The following is an 8,030-nucleotide window of genomic DNA, read 5'->3' as shown; positions in this document are numbered from 1 at the left end:
CGTGAAGGTCAAGGTCATAGCGGCCAAAAAACTTATTTTTCTCCCGTAAAATTTAGGTTTCCAAGCGATATCTAAACTAGTTTACATCTGATTCAAACTAAACTTTGTAATATTGGTACATACCAGGCAAGTGAGATTCCTATTGATTTGGGAAAATTTTTTATTAAGGTCAAATATGCAAAAAAAACATACATAAAATTAGGATTCCAGACGATAACTTCAAAAGTTTACATCTGATTGAAACAGAACTATCTGATCTTGTTATGTACCAGATAAATGAAAACATAATTGATTTTGAAAGACTTTCATCTGCAGTCAAGGTCACAGTTGTCAAATTCTGCAAAAATTAAGTTTCTGGTTGATAACTCAAAATTTTTGTATCAGATTTAATTGGAACTTTTGGATTTTGTTACATACCAGGTAAGTGAGAACCCTATTGATTTAAATGTCTAAAATGATTCTTAAAAGGGGACGCACCTCAGCTTGAGCACCCTGGAGCATTTGGATTTTTGGTTTTTGATCTTATTTTTTATTTTAGATTCCTCATAAAAATCCCTGTTTTCCAATCAGATTTCAAATGTCTCTTACTTTTTTCTAGTAATAAGGGGTCGAAGGGGCCACACCTAGAAAAATTACCTTTTTATTTCTAGTCAAATTTTGAAAAATTTTTATTCAAAATAAAATTTTGTGCAATATTGAGTCCAAACCATTTGATATGCCTATAATGATAAGTCCTTATGCTTAAGTGTGTCCGAAACTAATACTGTGTCCGCACTTGCCCCAACTGTTCAGGGTTCGACCACTGTGGTCCTATCATGCTGCTTGTTTGAAGTATAAGGTGCCGATGGGGCCACACCCAAAAACATCCACTTTTTATTTTTGATCCGATTTTGAAAATTTTTAATTGGACTTCAGATTTTGCGCTTTATTGTGTTCAAACCAGCTGTTGTGACCATCTTTATGTTAGTGTGTCAGGAACTAATAGAGTGTCCACATTTGCCCCAAGATAACCGGGCAGAGTAATATGCTGCGGTCGTATCATTGCGCTCTGTGAAGCTCTGTATTTTGTACATGTTCTTATCTCGAGTTTTAACTTGTAAATGAATGCTATTCTGTTATCTATATTGTGAATGTGGATATATATCGTCTCGGATATCTGTTTTCACGTTTTTACCCTGTCTTGACTTTGAAATGTCCTCAGTCCGTATTTGCCGACATTCATAAAATAAAAAATAGTTGAAACCAAAACATGTAAAAGTGTCATATTATTATTATTATTCTTTTAATCTCATATGAACATCGGCAACAAAAAATATAACGATCGAAGCGGCAATATTGGGGCAATTCAGATACACCCATTCCAAGCACAGGGACTTGAGGTCATGAGTTAGATCTATTAAATGGGCAAAAAAAAATGTACTAAAATGCTGTTTTAACGACTTTTCTTCATTTTACTATGCATATCCATACACTAAAAATCGTTAAAACAGCATTTTAGTATAATTTTTGCCCATTTAATGAAACAAATGTAATTCAGCAGTAGACAAAACTTTGCTGTTATTTTATATTTGCACCCGGTAAGGCGACCCATCAATAAAAAGCTGCTTGCCATTTCTGAGATTCATACGACTACAATTTATTGGACAATTGTAAACAGCAATTAAACTATATTACTTCAACACCTGAAGACAGGGACGTGAAAACAGTCACAACCAGATAAAAATGAAAAAAAAAATATTCATTGTTTGCGCTTGTCCCAAGACAGAAATTTATGGCCTCTATATGGCCTCCTGTTACGTTTCCAATTTGAATTTACTTTTATGTTGCTGGGGTATATAGGAGCAACTATTTCGCTGTACACTACCTGTGTATAATGTTTTTGGGACCAGCTGCAACCTGCTGTGGTGTGCGGGTTTCCTCGTCGTTCGTTGACGATCAATGGATGGCCTTTCATCCCGGTGGGTTTGTTGTCTCTTTGACATATTCATCATATCCAATATCGTTGTAGTATAAGAGTATTTACATCGGAGCAGTAGTACTTAACGTGTTGTTTCAGGTAAAAATCATTCTTATTAACACTCTGACCAGCGAGTAGTACTGAAAAGTGCTGATAACTCGAAAATCGACTCACAGCAACAAATAACACAAAGCTAGCACCTTAGTTATTCACTTTGGCAAATTGTGATATCCATTGTAATAATCAATAATCAAAGTACAGAAGTACTGCTAACTCGAAAACCGCGTGAGATTACATAATGCTAGTCTTTTAATTATTTAATTCGATCAATCAGCAGTGACTGGAATATTTTATATAATACCTCTTGTCAGTCATTCAGTAACATCTTTCTACTATAAAACAGACTTCAATACGTTTTCATCAAATTAGAATTACATAGTCCCCAGAAATTTCGGTCCCTTTTTTAGATTTTCAAGGTCACAGCAAGGGGGCTGTAATTGACTGTTGAATTTTTGCACCATAAAAATGAATCAAAGTGTTGGTCTTGCAGAAAATGTGCCTGAATTGCAACATGATGTTGTGTTGGACCATGTCGCCTTTTTAAAATTCGCTTTGAAGAGATTCCTTATCACTGCGTGATACACGCCACACACATCACATCGCATCATAATTTTTTATGATATATATTTTTTAACTGTTCTGTTTTATCATGTGAATTTATATCAATACTAGTGAAGTTGCTTGTCTGTTCTTCCCGGTGAGTTATCATTGTTCACTTGTGTGCTAAGTATAAAAACTGGCTGAAAATGGCTTAAAAATAATTCCATTATGGGATATTATTTAGTAAGACACCACTTACAAGCATGGATTATGTTAAAGTTTATCAAAACATCGTGATGAAAATGGTCCATAAATAGAATTAACTCAGCATGGAAAAAATATGCGAATGTATTATTTATATCCCTTCTGCAAACAAAGATTTACTGGTGAATTACCCCATTAAAGTTCAAATGCAGATAGTTACACAAGTGTAGGTCCACTTTATTTCTAATTTGTCATATTTATTTCTATGCTATTCACGCCAATAAACAAACCCAATAAACAACTTTAACTGCGAACTAAATATGATGATTAAATTGGTTTGTATTAACAACGATCCAATTAAAAAATAGTTCACTTCTAACATCACCAGTACATGTTTATTTCTATGCATTTACCATGATAAACAAATCGTTCTTTATTTTATATTCAGTGTGTCGCCTATAAATACAATACTCTCAGACGCATAATAAACCATTTGATGTTCAGCTAGAAATAAAAACCCTGCGAGATTATGAATAGTCATCGGTCATAGAAATGAAAAAGAGCAATGCTGAGTGTCAATTGGAAAGGTTGTCTTTCAGAAATTTAATGCAGGCCTGGTGAATCCATATAGTAGTATTTGCATAAAGGGGGCATTGGTTCCGATCAAGAAACTTGTATAAAGATGTTCATGGTTCCAGGCTATTATTTGTCGCTCATTTGTTTGATAAAATTTTAACAAAAAGGTAGCATAAACCCCGAAAACAACCCTGACCTTACCACCCACTGTGTCGTGTATTTTTATTACGGTTACCGCCTCGTGACATCAGAAGCCCGGAGGTGATCAATAAAAATGAAACTTATAGACGATGGCATAGGAATTTCGATAATGCATTTCCAAGGAATGGTATTAGTCTGTGGTCTGGTGATACCGCTTTTTGTAAAAATAACTTTATTTGGCTATTTGACCATGTGTTATAATGATAGAGCTGTAGGTGCTTCAGGGTCTCAGAAGTGCATGCCGAGTGTTTCCTGCACCTGACATTATTGTTGAAACTGTACTCGAAGACTTTGGTGTTTATGTTAATGTACGTGTCACTGGAACTAGGTACCCAGAAACTAAGCGCCTTTATATGACACACAGGTGTATGTGCGATGACTTGTTGGACTTGAGCTATAATAGCTTAACTACTGAGAAATGTAGCTAAATGAGAGGGACGTGTATCTAAGGGCATGGTTTATTTCAATGATTGTGGCTTAAGATTGAATTATTTGACAGACAGTTTCGACCTGAAGATCTTTAAATTGAATTTCGAATTAAAAAATTAGAAACTAGGAAAAGCCAACTAGCAGTTTGTAGTTCAATCATGCAGTATGTTGGATGATGTTTTTTTGTATTAATTCATCTAGGTGTTCCATGTAAACCATTATCGAACCTGAATATTTCGCAAACTGGTGCACTGCATCCTACGATACATCGTGAATTTTGTTGTGTGTTTATTAAATGTCTTTGGTAATCAGAATGGCGAATTTAAAAGTAAATCAAAGAGTTCAATATTAACCATTTACAACAATAAAGATACGTTTGAATTCGATTCCTGTACTTTCCTTTTATCCCTGTTTTATCTCATATTTTTGCAATTTGACGATTATTTGAGAGGTAAAAATTCAAGCAATCGATATAAATTGATTCAGTACATAAGTACTTTGATTTTTAATCAATTTAGATCGATCAGAATTGATATAGCAGTCTCCAAGTAAAGCCTATTATCATCTACCACAAGGAGAGAGTCCCATTGACATACCCCTTTAAGATTCAAATGCAGTCAGTTAGGTCCACTTTATCTACTTAATTCTAATATATCAAATTAATGTTATGTTATTTATGCCAATAATCAAACCCAAATGCACAAATAAATATGCTGATAAACTGTGTCGGATTAATTTGGTCTGTATTAACAATGGTCAAATTAAAAATCATCACCTTTAACTCCTTATCAGTACCTGTTCATATCTGAACCAGTCGTTCACTGTCGATATATTCAAGTTGCCTACAAATGCTTTATTGTTAGACGCATAATAAATCATTTGATGGTAAGCTAGAAATGAATACCCTGCGAGATAATCAATTACAGAAATGCCGAGTACCAACTGGAAGAGCTGCCTTCGGATATTTCATGTAGGTCTATGCGGGTCCAAATATTTACAACAAAAAGATGGGACACTGGTTCTGATCAAGAAACTTAAACAAGAAATTTGTAAAAAATTGTAAATCTTGTAAAGTGCCTCAACTTACCACTCTTGTTAACATGTCAGTTGGAAATACCTGTTTTCCTGATAAATGGAAAGAGGCACAGTTATCTGATTATTTTGACAAAATATTTGATCTTTTTTCTATGTGCTTAGATTGCCTCCCCCACGAAATTCTGCTCGATAAATTATCAGCATACGGTGTTTCCATAAATTCAGTCTTCCTCCTTAAATCTTATTTATCAAACAGCAAATTAAAGTTAATGATGTTCTGAGTAGGTGGATGACATTCAAAAAGGTGTACCCCAGGGCTCCATCCTAGAGCCGTTGTTGTTTAACGTTTTTTTTTTTTTTTTTTTTTTTTTTTTTTTATAAATGACAGTTTCCTCTTTGTAGAAAAAGAGCCTATATAATCATGCAGACGATAATACCTTGATTTTGATAAGTTAATCTCTACCCGTGAATCTGAGTCTCAAATTTTGATTGATTGCTTTTGATTTAATAAAATGCAGGCAAATCCTAATGAATTTCAAGTTCTTTCAGTTGGGAAAAAGATAATTGAGAAAAATAACTCCATCAAAATTCAAAATTCAGACTAAACTTGCGAAAAAACGGTAAAATTACTATGAAAGGAATAGATATTGACTATCAGTTAAATTTTGATGATCATATCAGTGTGATCTGCAGAAAGGCATCTCAGCAGCTAAACGATCGATATAAATTGATGCAGTGAATGATTACTTTGATTAAAATTGCTCTTGTTATGTACCAATGTATCAAAGCATCCATTGTTTGGTCGGTTTTTCTAATCAACCATTGGCGGTGTCTGAATTTGATATGGATTGGTACATTTCTATGTAAATAGCTTCCAATTTAGAACACTAACAAAATTAATTAAAAAAGTGTTATATAGCTATTTTGCTATCACAGAAATGTATATTTTCAGTCTGTGTGAACTGCGCCTAAATATAATATATCATTATTGCGCAAGGTTTTTCATATTGGTTTTATTATTGGTCCGAGACTAGCCATGTTGACACGTCATATTGGCCTAGGCCAATATAGATTTTAACCAAGCGAATATAACGTATTGAGGCTAGAAACCACTAATTCCACTTCCCATAGGTTTCTATGCTAATTTGACAATATTCAATGGCTTCTCTGGACTTTACCTTAACTTTAACCTGCAGAGGACTATATATCAGCATGATTCTACATATGTCAGCTCACAATCCTCAGAATGGCATGTGGGGTTAGCAGACTTGCAGTGCAGTACTGGTCACCGGAAGTGAAGGGTCTATAAATAGCATGGGAAATCCCAGTGTTTTCACAAGATAGGGGTATATTTAGAAACCATTATGGAGATTAGGCTTCACATCACAAGAGGCAAAATCACCTATAAAATGTACAGAAATGTTTTTCCTTTCAGAAACTGTTTAAATTTTTTAAATAAGATGAGAACTTTTTTCACAGCACCATGAGGAACAGGGGTAATTTCTGCGTAGGACTATTTTTGCGTACGTTCCAAATGCTCATTGGTTGAATTGGTGGTCTGTAACCTATTGAACGGCTAAATTCCGTATTGGCGCACTTCTGTATTTTGTATTGTATTGCAGTTTTGGCTAACATTCGAACAGTAATAGTACGCATAGGACATTTCAGGAGCGAATGCATGCAGAAATAAGGAGGATAGAAAGTTATGAAAGGGGTCCAGTCTATTGCCTGCTCATTTTTGTCCTAACTTTAAAATTGTACATATTCTACAAAATTTTCCTTCTTTGGCACTTGGACGAAATGTTTTTATGAATACGTTTTACCTTCATCGGACAAGTAGCAGAAATTGCCCTCTCTTCCAAGACATCGGTGTTCGCCCCAATTTTTATCGAGGACAATAAAATGCTCGTTCTGGTGTGTATTTTTTTTTTTCATTTGATCATTTCTCTCGTTTGAAGAGGCGGATTACCGGAGGACTTCCGTTCCGCTCCACACGTTTATAAAAAGGGGGTACCAGGCTTTAATTTGCCATGCGTCCTAGCCACTCTTGGATCCACCATTGCATATATAATGCTGCAAATAAAATGTGTAGAAATAGATACCAAAACATCAAAACAGAAGTGTGCCAAGTATATAAACAGGTCGGTGATTTTCCAAAAGGGGGGGTCCGACCCCCGAAATACCTCAGCTGGATCTGCCAATGGTGCATTTTTTCGCACAAAACTAGTGCAACAACTATATAATTCAACTTGTGATGCAAGGCGGTTCCAGGGATTTGGGGGTTCCGACTATTATTTGTTCACTTTTGTCAAAATTATGCACAAATTAAGCCAACACAATTTTCCAAAAGGAATACCTCTGGGTCCATGGCTATATAGCATATAGTGCGTTAAGTTGTTCATAGCTATATGTATCAGTTTTTTTTTCAAATCTGAATTTAAATAGCGCAAAGCTCTTTTTCTCGCTGGTGAACCGGTGGAAAAAGTATCATGAACCGGGCAGTTAAATTGGGGAATGTACATTTGCACATGATAAATTGTCGAACTACTTAGGGAACACAGTTGTCTCGAAATTACACCAAAAAACACCTCTCTCATGGTTTCAAAAACTGATGGCAAATAAAAAATGTCGGGTGATCATACATCTTTGAAAAATTGCATAAATCATGCCTCTATATTTCAATAAATACATTTTGATCTACATTTAAAAATCTGCATATCATAGGGTAAGAAACAACAAAGCAAAACGAATACATTTTGCATTATTTTCAAAAACAATTAAAGGAACTATCTCTGTTGGGCAAAAAAAAAACGAATTAATACCATTTCTAAATATACGCATTTTCGTTAATTTGATTTTTTTTCTCGAGCACCTTATATTCCATAATTAACATTCGGTCATTTCCGTAACGCCCGTTAATGACCCGTTATTACTCCGATGCGTCATTGTTAACCAATCAACGACAAATATTTTATGTCACGTGCTCATTTCCGTAAAGAAAATTCCTATTCGGTTATGTTCGGAGTGC

The sequence above is a fragment of the Perna viridis genome, chromosome 10 (genome assembly GCF_037379345.1).
Source record: "Perna viridis isolate PV_CMFRI_1.1 ecotype Kerala chromosome 10, ASM3737934v1, whole genome shotgun sequence".
NCBI lineage: Eukaryota > Metazoa > Mollusca > Bivalvia > Mytilida > Mytilidae > Perna > Perna viridis.
The sequence above is the reverse complement of the archived record's forward strand: the minus strand, read 5'-3'. Positions refer to the sequence as shown.